Here is a 14,005-nt window from a genome sequence, read left to right on the forward strand (position 1 = left end):
GATCGACAGAAAGATAGATAGATCGATAGACAGGTGTATCTATCGATCGATAGATAGAGAGATCGACAACCGGATAGACAGACAGATAGATGTATAGATAGATAGATAGATAGATAGATAGATAGATAGATAGATAGATAGATAGATAGATAGATAGATAGATAAATAGATAGATATATTTCTTGAAATATAACAGAGAGTGTTTGATTAAGACAATAAAACCATAACACCATAAGACATAGGGGCGGAAGTATGGCATTCGGCCCATCGAATCCACTCGCCATTCAATAATGGCTGATGGGCATTTCAACACCACTTATCCGCATTCTCCCCGTAGCCCTTAATTCCTTGTGACATCAAGAGTTTATCAATCTCTGCCTCGAAGCCGTTTCACGTCACGGCCTGCACTGCACTCTGCGGCAATGAATCCCACAGGCCCACCACTGTCTGGCTGAAGAAACGCCTCCGCATTTCTGTTCTGAATTGATCCCTCTAATTTTCAGGCAGTGTCCACGGGTCCTAGTCTCCTCGCCTATCAGAAACAATTTCCTATCTTCCACCCTTTCCAAGCCATGCATTATCTTGTTCATTTCTATTAAGTCTCTCCTTAATCTTCTCAACTCCAATGAATACAATCCCAGGATCCTCAGCCGTTCCTCATATGTTAGGCCAACCATTCCATGGATCATCCGTGTGAATCTCTGCTGGAAACGTTCCAGTGCCAGTATGTCCTTCCTGAAGTGTGGGGACCAAAACTGTACACAGTACTCCTAATGGGGCCTAACCAAAGCTTTATAAAGTCTCAGTAGCACCACGGTGCTTTTATATTCCTACCCTCTAGAGGTAAGTGACAACATTGAATTCGCTTTCTTAATCACGGACTCAACCTGCATGTTTACCTTTAGAGAATCCTCGACTAGCACTCCCAGATCCCATTGTACTTTGGCTTTACGAATTCTCTCACCATTTCGAAAGTAGTCTATGCTTTTATTCTTTTTGCCAAAGTGCAAGACCTCGCATTTGCTCACGTTGAACTCCATCAGCCATTTCCTGGACAACTCTCCCAAACTGTCTAGGTCCTTGTGCAGCCTCCTGACTTCCTCAGTACTACCTGCCTGACCTCCTAACTTCGTATCATCTGCAAACTTCGCTAGAATGCCCCCAGACCCTTCATCGAGATCATTAATATACAATGTGAACAGCAGTGGCCCCAACACTGAACCCTGCGGGACACTGCTTGTCACCGGCTGACATTCTGAAAAAGAACCTTTTATCCCAACTCTTTGCCTTCTGTCAATCAATCCTCAATCCATCCCAGCATCTCACCTCGAACACCATGGGCCCTCACCTTGCTCAACAGCCTCCCATGTCGCACCTAATCAAAGGCCTTTTGGAAGTCTAGATTGACCATATCCACTGGGTTTACCTGGTCTAACCTACTTTTCACCTCTTCAAAGAATCCCAACAGGTTTGTTAGGCATGACCTCCCCTTACTAAATCCATGTTGACTTGTTCTAATCAGACTCCGGTCTTCCAAGAATTTAGAAATATCATTCTTAATGATGTATCCAAGAATTTTACCAACAACCGAGGACAAGCTAATTGGCCAATTATTTTCCATCTTTTGTCTTGATCCTTTCTTGAACAAGGGGGTTACAACAGCGATCTTCCAATCATCCGGGACTTTCCCTGACTCCAGTGACTCTTCAAAGATCTCAACCAATGCTTCCGTTATTTCCTCAGCCAACTCTTGCAGAACTCTAGGATGTATCCCATCGGGGCCAGGAGATTTATCAATTTTAAGACCTTTTAGCTTTTCTAGCACTATCTCTTTTGTAATGGCAACCATACTCAACTCAGCCCCCGACTCCCTTTAATTGTTCGGATATTACTCATGTCTTCCACTGTGAAAACTGACACAAAGTACTTGTTAAGTTCTCCTGCCATATCCTCATCTCCCATCACTAGACTTCCAGCATCAATTTGAAGTGGCCCAATGTCTACTTTTGCCTGTCGTTTGTTTCTTATGTATTGAAAGAAACTTTTACTCTCATTTCTAATATCACTAGCTAGCCTACCTTCATAATTTGATCTTCTCCTTTCTCATTACTCTCTTTGTTATCCTCTGTTTTTGTAGTCTTCCCAATCTTCTGATTTCCCACTGCTCTTGGCCACTTTTTAGGATCTCTCTTTCTCTTTAATAGATTTCCTGACTTCCTTTGTCAGCCATGGCTGTCTAATCTGTCCCCGGATAATCTTTCTTTTCTTGGGGATGAACCTCCGTACAGTGTCCTCAATTATGCCCACAAACTCCTACCATTTTTTGCTCTACTGTCTTCCCCGCTAGGCTCTGCTTCCAGTCTATTTTCATCAGTTTCTCTCTCATGCCTTCATAATTACCTATATTTAACTGTAACACAATTGCATCCGATTTTGCATTCTCTCTTTGAAACTGCAGACTGAACTCTACCATATTATGATCACTGCTTCCTAAGGGTTCCCTTACTTGAATATCTTTTATAAAGTCTGCTTCAGTTGCTCGGAGGATCACGTGACGGCTGTTTGTCCGGTTCGAAGTCCAGGGTGAGTTCCAGTTCTTAGTTTTTCTTTTTTTTTAAAAACTAAAAATTTAAGTTGTAAGTTCTAGTACTTAACTTTTTTTTTACTTTTTTAAACTAAAAATTTTAAAAGTTTTTTTTAAAAAAACGCCGGGGAGACCCGGAGGCTTGTGTTGCTAGGTTACCTGGGTAGGGTTTTTTTTCTCTATTTAAACGCGCAGGCGAGCTGTAGGCCTCAGTTGCTCGGAGGATCACGTGACGGCTGTTTGTCCGGTTCGAAGTCCAGGGTGAGTTCCAGTTCTTAGTTTTCCTTTTGTTTTAAAAACTAAAAATTTAAGTTGTAAGTTCCAGTACTTAACTTTTTTTAAACTTTTTTAAACTAAAAATTTTAAAAGTTTTTTTTAAAAAAACGCCGGGGAGACCCGGAGGCTTGTGTTGCTAGGTTACCTGGGTAGGGTTTTTTTCTCTATTTAAACGCGCAGGCGAGCTGTAGGCCTCAGTTGCTCGGAGGATCACGTGACGGCTGTTTGTCCGGTTCGAAGTCCAGGGTGAGTTCCAGTTCTTAGTTTTCCTTTTGTTTTAAAAACTAAAAATTTAAGTTGTAAGTTCCAGTACTTAACTTTTTTTTAACTTTTTTAAACTAAAAATTTTAAAAGTTTTTTTAAAAAAAACGCCGGGGAGACCCGGAGGCTTGTGTTGCTAGGTTACCTGGGTAGGGTTTTTTTCTCTATTTAAACGCGCAGGCGAGTAACCCGAGGCACTTCGGCAGAAGAGCCTCCCACCCGCCCTCCTCCTCTAACCTAAATAATAAGACCCGTTGCGGCAAGCAGGTAAGTGCTGCGTTTTGCTTGTTTTGGTTTCTTTACATTTAGTTTTTTTTTAAAGAAAGCTAGCTTTTTAGAGGGATGGCAGTGCAGGCAGTGCAATGTTCCTCTTGCAACATGTATGAGGTGAGGGAAGCCATTAGCGTCCCTGCTGAGTACACTTGCAAGAAGTGCACCCATCTCCAGCTCCTCCAAGCCCGTGTTAGGGAACTGGAGCTGGATTTGGATGAACTGCGGATCATTCGGGAGGCAGAGAGGGTCATAGATCAGAGCTTTAGGGAAGTAGTTACTCAGAAAGTTCAAGATAGATGGGTGACAGTGAGGGGGAGTGGGAGGAGGAAGCCAGTGCAGGGACCCCCTGCGGTCATTCCCCTCAAGAACAAGTATACCGTTTTGGATACTTGTGGGGGGGATGACTTACCAGGGGCAAGCAACGAGGTTCAGGCCTTCTGAGCCTTGCTCAGAAGGGAAGGGTGGAGAAAGGTAGAGCGATAGTTCTTGGGGACTCGATAGTGAGGGGTACAGACAGACGGTTTTGTGGGGGCGACAGTGACTCACGTTTGGTATGTTGCCTCCCAGGTGCAAGGGTACGTGATGTCGCTGATCGTGTTTTCCGTGTCCTTAAGGGGGAGGGGGAGCAGCCCCAGATCGTGGTCCACGTTGGCACCAACGATATAGGTAGGACGAGGGGTGAGGATGTCAGACAGGCTTTCAGGGAGCTAGGTTGGAAGCTCAGAGTTAGAACAAACAGAGTTGTAGTCTCTGGTTTGTTACCCGTGCCACGTGATAGAGAGTCGAGGAACAGGGAGAGAGAGCAGTTGAATGCGTGGCTACAGGGATGGTGCAGGAGGGAGGGATTCCGTTTTCTGGACAACTGGGGTTCTTTCTGGGGAAGGTGGGACCTCTATAAAAAGGATGGTCTACACCTGAACCTGAGGGGCACCAGTATCCTTGGGGGGAGGTTTGCTAGTGCTCTTTGGGAGGGTTTAAACTAACTCCGCCGGGGCATGGGAACCTGGACTGTAGCTTTAGGGTACAGGACCTTGAGTGTAGGGAGGTTATGAATAATGCAGCGATCTCGAAGGAGGGTGCCTGTAAACAGAAGGGTGGATTGAAGTGTGTATACTTCAATGCCAGAAGTATAAGGAATAAGGTAGGTGAACTTGCAGCGTGGGTTGGTACCTGGGACTTCGATGTTGTGGCCATTACAGAGACGTGGGTAGAACAGGGACAAGAATGGCTGTTGCAGGTTCCAGGGTTTAAATGTTTTAGTAGGATCAGACATGGGGGTAAAAAAGGGGGAGGTGTGGCATTACTTGTCAAAGATAGTATTACAGCAGTGGAATGGACGATGGAAGAGGACTTGCCATCTGAGGTAGTTTGGGCTGAGGTTAGAAATAGGAAAGGTGAGGTCACCCTGTTCGGTGTTTTCTACAGGCCTCCTAATAGTCCTAGAGAAGTAGAGGAAAATATTGCGAGGATGATTCAGGAAAAGAGTGAATGTAGCAGGGTGGTTGTTATGGGGGACTTTAACTTCCCAGATATTGACTGGGAGAGCTATAGCTCGAGTTCATGAGATGGGTCGGTGTTTGTCCAATGTGTGCAGGAGGTTTCCTGACACAATATGTAGACAGGCCAACAAGAGGTGAGGCTATACTGGATTTGGTTCTAGGTAATGAACCAGGCCAGGTGTTAGACTTGGAGGTAGGTGAGCACTTCGGGGACAGTGACCTCAACTCGTTGACTTTTACTTTAGTGATGGAGAGGGATAAGTGTGCGCCGCAGGGCAAGAGTTATAGCTGGGGGCAGGGAAATTATGATGCAGTGAGGCATGGCTTAGGATGTGTGGATTGGAAAAACAGGCTTCAAGAGAAGAACACTGATGAGATGTGGGGATTGTTCAAGGAGCAGCTACTACGTGTCCTCGATAAGTATGTACCAGTCAGACATGGTGTAAAGGGCCTTGTGAGGCAGCCGTGGTTTAGTAAGGAATTGGAATCCCTTGTGAAAGGGAAGAAGGCAGCATATGTAAAGATGAGGCGTGAAGGTTCAGTTGGGGCGATTGAGAGTTATAAGGTAGCCAGGAAGAATCTAAAGAGAGAGCTAAGAGAAGCGAGAAGGGGACATGAAAAGTCTTTAGCTGGTAGGATTAGGGAAAACCCAAAGGCTTTCTATAGGTATGTCAGGAATAAAAGGATGACTATGGTAGGTATCGGTCCAGTCAAGGATAGTAGTGGGAAGTTGTGTGTGGAGGCGCAGGAGATTGGAGAGACACTAAATCAATACTTTTCATCAGTATTCACTCAGGAACAGGACACTGTTGCTCACGTGAATATGGAGTGACAAATGATTAGAATGGATGGCCTGGAAATATGCAGGGAAGAGGTTCTGGGAATATTGGAGAGGATGAAAATAGATAAGTCTCCTGGGCCTGATGGCATTTACCCTAGGATCCTATGGGAAGCTAGGGAGGAGATAGCAGAGCCATTGGCCTGGATTTTTATGTCGTCATTGTCAACGGGAATAGTACCAGAGGACTGGAGGATAGCGAATGTGGTCCCCTTGTTCAAGAAAGGGAGTAGGGATAGCCCTAGTAACTATAGGCCAGTGAGTCTGACTTCAGTGGTGGGCAAGGTCTTAGAGAGAATGGTAAGGGATAAGATTTATGAACATCTGGATAATAATAACGTGATCAAGGATAGCCAGCATGGTTTTGTGAAGGGCAGGTCGTGCCTCACAAACCTTATTGAGTTCTTTGAGAAGGTGACTAAGGAAGTGGACGAGGGTAAAGCAGTAGATGTTGTGTATATGGATTTTTGTAAGGCGTTCGATAAGGTTCCCCATGGTAGGGAAATGCTAAAACTACGGAGGTATGGCATTGAGGATACATTAGAGGTTTGGATTAGAAATTGGCTGGCTGGAAGGAGACAAAGGGTAGTAGTTGATGGACTAAGTTCATCTTGGAGTGCAGTTACTAGCGGTGTACCACAAGGATCTGTTTTGGGACCATTGCTTTTTGTTATCTTTATAAATGATCTAGAGGAAGGGCTTGAAAGCTGGGTAAGCAAGTTTGCGGATGACACAAAAGTCGGTGGAGTTGTGGATAGTGAGGAAGGAAGTGGTAGGTTACAGCGGGATATAGATAAGTTGCAGAGCTGGGCAGAAAGGTGGCAAATGGAATTCAATGTAGCTAAGTGTGAAGTCATTCACTTTGGTAGGAGTAACAAGATGATGGATTACTGGGCTAATGGTAGGCTACTTGGTAGTGTGGATGAGCAGAGGGATCTTGGTGTCCATGTACACAGATCTCTGAAAGTTGCCACCCAGGTAAATAGTGCTGTGAGGAAGGCATATGGTGTACTGGGCTTTATTGGTAGAGGAATTGAGTTCCGGAGTCCTGAGGTCATGTTGCAACTGTATAAGACTCTGGTGCGGCCTCATCTGGAGTATTGTGTGCAGTTTTGGTCGCCATACTATAGGAAGGATGTGGAGGCATTGGAACGAGTGCAGAGGAGGTTTACCAGGATGTTGCCTGGAATGGTAGGAAAATCTTATGAGGAAAGGCTGAGGCACTTGGGGCTGTTCTCTTTGGAGAAGAGAAGGTTTAGGGGAGATTTGATAGAGGTGTATAAGATGATTAGGGGTTTAGATAGGGTCGACACTGAGAACCTTTTACCGCTAATGGAGTCAGGTGTTACTAGGGGACACAGCTTTAAATTAAGGGGTGGTAGGTATAGGACAGATGTTAGGGGTAGATTCTTTACACAGCGGGTTGTGAGTTCATGGAATGCCGTGCCAGTAGCAGTGGTGAACTCTCCTTCTTTATGGTCATTTAAGCGGGCATTGGATAGGCATTTGGAAGTTATTGGGCTAGTGTAGGTTAGGTAGGATTCGGTCGGCGCAACATCGAGGGCCGAAGGGCCTGTACTGCGCTGTATCTTTCTATGTTCTATGTTCTATGTTCCATTGCAAAGCACGAGGTCCAGAATAGCCTGCTCCCTTGTGTGATCCATGACAAGCTATTCCAAAAAGCCATTCTGTAGGCATTCCATGAATTCCCTTGCTTTTGATCCACTGGCAACATTATTTACCCAGTCTACCTGCATGTTGAAGTCTCCCATGATCACTGTAACCTTGCCTTTCTGACATGCCTTCTCTATTTCCCGGTACATGTTGCGTCTCTGGTCCTGACCACTGTGAGGAGGTCTGTACACAACTCCAATTATGTTTTTTTTGCATTTGTGGTTCCTCAATTCTACCCACACAGATTCCACATCATCTGACGCTATGTCATTCAGTGCAATAGATTTAATTTTGTTCTTAACTAACAAGGCAACCCCATCCCCTTTGCCGACCTCCCTGTCTTTTCGATAAGTTGAAAATCCTTGGAGGTTTAACTGCCAGTCCTGACCCCCCTGTAACCACGTCTCTGTGATGCCTACCACATCATAATCATTCACTATGATCTGTGCCATTAGTTCATCTGCTTTGGTATGAATGCTACGAGCATTCAGGTAAAGTGCATTAATGCTAACTTTATCATTAGAGATATTGGAAGTCGTAAGATGTTCGAAGTTATCCTTCCTTTTTGTTGCATTCCCAGTCTGCCTCGAGTTCAGATCCGCCTGCACATATGCTATCCTTTTGCTTATCTTTCCATTTAACTCCATGCTCCCTGTCGCTTTCACTTTGCCTTTCCCCCAACTCAGAAGTTTAAAGTCCTACTGACCACCCTATTTATCCTCTTCGCTAGAACTTTTGTACCTGATGGGTTCAGGTGGAGACCGTCCCAACTGTACAGATCCAAACGTTCCAAAACTGATGCCAGTGCCCCATGAAGTGGAATCCCTCTTTCCCACACCAATCCCTTAGCTACGTGTTTACTTGCCTAATTTTCTTGTCCCTATGCCAATTGACACGTGGCTCGGGCAATAATCCAGAGATTATGACCCTTGAGGACCTGTACTTCAATTTCCTGCCTGGTGCTTCGTAAACCCCAAACAGGTCATCCACCCTAGCCTTGCCTATGTTGTTCGTACCAACGTGGACCACAACAACTGGATCCTCCCCCTCCGGCTCCAATATCCTTTCAAACCGGTCAGAGGTGTCCTGCACCCTGGCACCGGGCAGGCAACACACCATGCGAGACTCCCGATCTGGCTTGCAAAGGATACTATCTGTCCCCCTAATTATAGAATCCCCTATAACCACTACTTGTCGATTTGCTCCCCTCTTTTGAATGGCCTTCTGCACCGTGGTGCCGTGGTCAGTTAACTCATCCTGTTCATAGCCCTTTTCCTCATCTGAACAGGGAGCAAGAATCTCGTACCTGTTGGACAAGGTCAAGGGCTGAGGCTCCTCCACTCCTGAACTCAGGTTCCTCCACCTGCCTCACTTACAGTCACATTCTGATGTGCCTGATCACTAGCTGAATGTGAATTACTTAATCTCCCAGGTGTGCCTGCCTCCTGAAACAAAGTGTCCAGGTAACTCTCCCCCTCACGGATGTGCCGCAGTGTCTGAAGCTCAGATTCCAGATCATCAACTCTGATCCGGAGTTCTTCCAGCAACCAACACTTGCTGCAGATGTGGTCACTGCCATTCAAAATGGGATCAGCCAGCTCCCACATCATACAGCTACAGCACATCACCAGACCAGTCATCTCTGCTTAGTTAATTAATTACTTAGTTACTTTGTACAGGTTTGAGTTAGAATACTTTCTGATACCTCTCTGCCATAGTCTTTCACTAAAAAGAATTTATATATACACAAAAACAAAGTACATTTTTAACCAGTCACTGGTAAAGAAATAGAAAATCCTTACCTTAAAAAAAACAGAGAAGTTAAGGAGATTAGAGGAGGAGGGTGGTTGGGAGATGCGACAATTGTAGAATTTCGGGTTTAGCCGCCTTCCTGATTTATATATTTATTGCTTTCCTTCATGGCTGCCCCTCTGGTAGTCGTCACTTCCCCTGCTGCTCCCGCTCTTTATGTGAAGAGAGAGAAAAAAACACCGCTGCCCGCTGCAATTATTTGTAACTCCATCCTCGCACCTATCGTTTATTTTCCCTTCTATAATAGTCATCTGATAAAGTGGATGATTAAGATTTCCCAATAATTCAAATTTCAAGGTAGCTGGCGAATCTTCTCTTGGTATCGCCCTATGGACATTTTCGCTTCTTAGGATTTATCTTTCAAAGGTCGTTGATGGATAGATGCCCCTGTAAAAAAGCTATTCTGTGTGGAGTGTCCGTGTATTGGTCAGTTGGCAGTTCTCCCTCAGTTGTTCAGGGTTTCGCGGTCATATCCCTCCAAAGAACTAGATTGCATCATTGGCTTTGTTGATTGTGAATACACTTAGTTAAAACTTGATTGGAATTTGGCATTTTTGGCGTATAATTTAAATTGATCGTGAGAAATTGAATCTGTTTTGTCGTCTCAAGGCAACCCAGCTAATTCGATGTTCGACAAAATGTTATATTGTTTCTCTCTGCAGAACATTTGGTGTGAGGTAGTTCTATTTGCTTTTAACTCCCTTAAAGGAACAATATACTTCTACACCTTCATAAAAGTTGGGTTGAGTTGTTTGGCAGAGTTCTTGAAATAGTCGTTGGAAGAATTGGTCAGGGCATTTGTATATTGTAGTCACACATGCGTTTTCAACTAATGATCAGAAGGAAAATTGGAATGATTGACATTTCTATCATTCCACTTGGAGCTTTGCCAATTGTCTCTGTTCTTTCCTGCATCCAGCTGGGAGATGGTTTTGGAAATTGCTATTATTCTAATGCAATCTAGTCAGTGTGCAAAACCAATCCAGTCAGCGTTGATTGAACAGCCTTGTTTGTGACAGAAGATAATAGGACCAGTGATGTCAGTACTCCAATATTGCACTGGAAGGCAACTCTACTCATGGAATTCTATATGTTAGTTAGGAGGTCTAAACCAAATGCATCATCCGGAATGATTGGATTAAAGTATGCATTTCCCCATGATATGACAAAATGTTCAGAATTGGTAAGAAACGAGGGAGACTGGGAAATTGTTATTAATTCATTCATTTATGAAACATCTCTATTTCCTCCCCTGTCTACCTAACATATTTCCCCTGTCTACCTAAATTATTGTCTTATTTGGAAATGACACATGAACTTTCTCAAATTTCTCAGGGGTTTCAAAGTTTCTCTAATGGTGTACTACCCAAGTAAAAAACATAGAAACATAGAAAAATACAGCGCAGTACAGGCCCTTTGGCCCTCGATGTTGCACCGATCCAAGCCCAACTAACCTACACTAGCCCACGATCCTCCATATGTCTATCCAATGCCCGTTTACATTTCCATAAAGAGGGAGAGTCCACCACTGTTACTGGCAGGGCATTCCATGAACTCACGACTCGCTGACTAAAGAATCCACCCCTTACATCTGTCCTTTCCCTCCCACCCCATAATTTAAAGCTATGCCCCCTCGTAATAGCTGACTCCATACGTGGGAAAAGGTTCTCATGATCAACCCTATCTAAACCCCTCATAATTTTGTAAAAATATATTTGTGCATTGTCTGCTGGAAGATGCTTCATCCGTTTGTGGTTATGTCAAGCATTGCACTTAAAGAGGCTTGTTTTCGGTTCAGGACAGAAAGAAAAGATGTTCTGTCGGATTTTCAGAGAGTGGAAACGACTTTCAGGTGATCAAATTAATTCAAGATGAATAATATGTTCATTCTATAAGAGGGGAGTATAGAGTACAGCAGAGCGTAAGCTGCCTTCATAAAAATACAAACAGGTAAATCTGAAGAATCTAAAATCCTTCTGGCAGAAAATGTGCAAAAATAGAGTTGATGTTTTAAGTCTGATATATCTGAAGCATATACAGAGACGTTGCTAGTCTCGCTGAAATTGTCGAGCAGTTTCTCTCCCTTTTTATGTCAGATGTCTACTACTGGAAATTTTTTTTTGTATCGATCTGAAATGATCAGAAAATCACGTTGCCAAACTTCCAGAACTAGGGTGTTCAGACTGCAATTGTATTACTGGAAGCTGAATTCCCAGAGTTGTGCTATTTTTCTGTGAGTAGCCCTCACACTTCAATTCAAGTAACTTCCAAGAATCAGTTGAATCAAGCGTAAACATCTAAAAAGAAAAGACAAGTTGGCACTTTTTCCTGATTTCAAACTCGCAAATTCTTGCAGATAAAACTCGAGACCAAATTTAGAATAAGAACAATCACAGCTTATTACACAAAATAAAAGACTATTGGAAGGTGAGAGTTCTCCCTAACAGTGGCATTCCAACGATCAAAGGCCTTTTATGCCATTGTGTCAAGCAAAGCACATTGTCTCCATTATGTAAATTATTTTCCACTTGAAAGTTCCAAGGCTGTTATTGTTCCGAGTCCACCATAAATGTTTTCGTAGGCCGGAGGCTGCTGCAAGACGTTTCACTTTTATCATACCTCAATTCTGAATAACAGGAAATCTTTTGTAACAACATAAAACGCGTCTGCAGCAACCCGTAAAATACAGGTTTGCAGAATAATGGATAACGACTCTCCCCATTTATCACACTTCCGGTCCATTGTCTTTTACAGATTTTTCCTGCCTGTGGTTACTTTTGCTAACATTCTAGGTATACACAGTTGCAGAGCAAAACGCAGCATGTTTTGTCAGCAAAATAGTTTTGGCCAAGTATCCCAGCATACACTTGTAATATTAACATTGCTCCCATAATACCCGATTTCAATACCCTCTTGTGGTCAAAGGCGCCTGGAGGGCTGTAGACTCTAGACCCGTTTCAAACAAAGCTCAAATGCGTCCCTGTCACCCTAAAGGTAAGGCTGGACATTAACATCTGTATGGAGACTCGCAGATGGCATAACGTGAGCAGTTACGGTTCTACAATATGAATTGAAACGTGTCAAAAGACACAGAAAATAATGGCAATGAAAAGCATGAACAAAGAATAAAAACAATATAAGATTCCGAAGAAACGCTTAGTAGCCCGCCTAGCCACTCCAGAGAATTATAAGCATGAAATTGCTCCAGCACCTGACAAACCTCACCTGCCTCCATGTATATGTAGATTAGGTGTAGTGTCCGAAATGTTCCGAATGTATGTGCAACCTTCGAGAACAATAACAAGGCAGCTGCTTCCCGTGCCACGACCAAGTATTCAAGGATCAGATGGTTCTGTAAACGGATGAATTATCATTCTTGTTTCCACCATATCACCACAGCTCAGTATTACTCTTTTAAAATCGGACTCTCTGTGGTAAATGCGTCAATGTCTTATCTTCTAAACTATTATCTTATGATCTCCAAAGCCACACTAATCAATTTGTCAAATAGTTGTATATGTCTAAGGCCGGTTCTGCAGTGTAACAATTTGTTTCTCCTTTTTCTGCAGCATTTGCCTATGCTCGGTACCTTCGAGGTGACAATTGCTTCTGCACACTTACATTGGTAACCTAAGGCTGCCATGCTGAGCTTATCAACAAAATAGAGATATTACTTATCTCTCCACGTATAGTCTCTTTTGCCTCGTGTAGTGGCTTCATCATCAAGTTCACCAATCAAAAACAAGGGCACTAACATCACCAACAGAAATGTGTCAGTTCAGTACTCTTATTTCAATTTTATTTTCACGAAAATGCACGATAACTTCAACTGCAATTTCAATACATCCCACTTGCTGTTTGTTCTTTCTCTAAATTTGCTCCTATATCCTAAACTTACTTTATGGCTTATTTGAGGCATTTGATATGTTACTATGCAAATTTGAACCAAATATAATTTTTTGTTTTGAGAAAACTTATAACAACGATTCTTTTCGTAAGTATAAACTTTTTTTTGTTAGCACAATTGTACAATGAGGAAAACATTCTGAACTTTAGCGAATGGAGTTAGACAACCTTAAAGGGACCATTTCATGATGAGAAAGGCAGTTTTATGGTGTAGAGTTTTACTCATAACTTACGACTCGCCGATGGGGCCTCTGGACAATCCTCTACTTGCCTCTGTTTAATCCCATCTTTCTTGTTTGTCCCTAACTGTTTTATGCATCTTCTTTCATCCGGGTCTCCCTTACTATAATAACGGATCTGATGGGTGGCAAATGGACAGCCTCTCACTTTGCTCTTCTCATGTTAGAGGCTGGTTGTAATTTTTTCCGTATTCAGCATTTCCGCAGGAGTATTTTAATACATAAAATTACATTTCATGTAATTACAATGGGTTCATTGACCCTGATGGTTCATGTGGCACTGTTAACGTTCATGTCTGGGATCTTTGTGGGTAATTTTAAGTTTGTATTTTTAATTGGGGCAGTTTGTGTTCTTTCAATATTTTTACACACATAAAATCGCATCAGTAAATGCAAATTATTGATAACCACTAGAGTGGTCTCACGTATGAACACGGGGGTTTGTTGACCGTTAATCTCTTGTATATAAATCGTTTTGTTAGTTGTGGGCAGGGGTAGGTCAGGAACGGATATAGATGATTTCTGGTCAACTAACGTCGCACACTGTCTGACCGCTATCAGTGCAGGTATGTAAATCCTAACCTCCTTATCACACATGCCCGTGGTGCTGCCTGACGTCAGTCTAACGATTTCTGGCTGATTG

This window comes from Hemiscyllium ocellatum, chromosome 51 (genome assembly GCF_020745735.1).
Source record: "Hemiscyllium ocellatum isolate sHemOce1 chromosome 51, sHemOce1.pat.X.cur, whole genome shotgun sequence".
Classification (NCBI taxonomy): Eukaryota; Metazoa; Chordata; class Chondrichthyes; order Orectolobiformes; family Hemiscylliidae; genus Hemiscyllium; species Hemiscyllium ocellatum.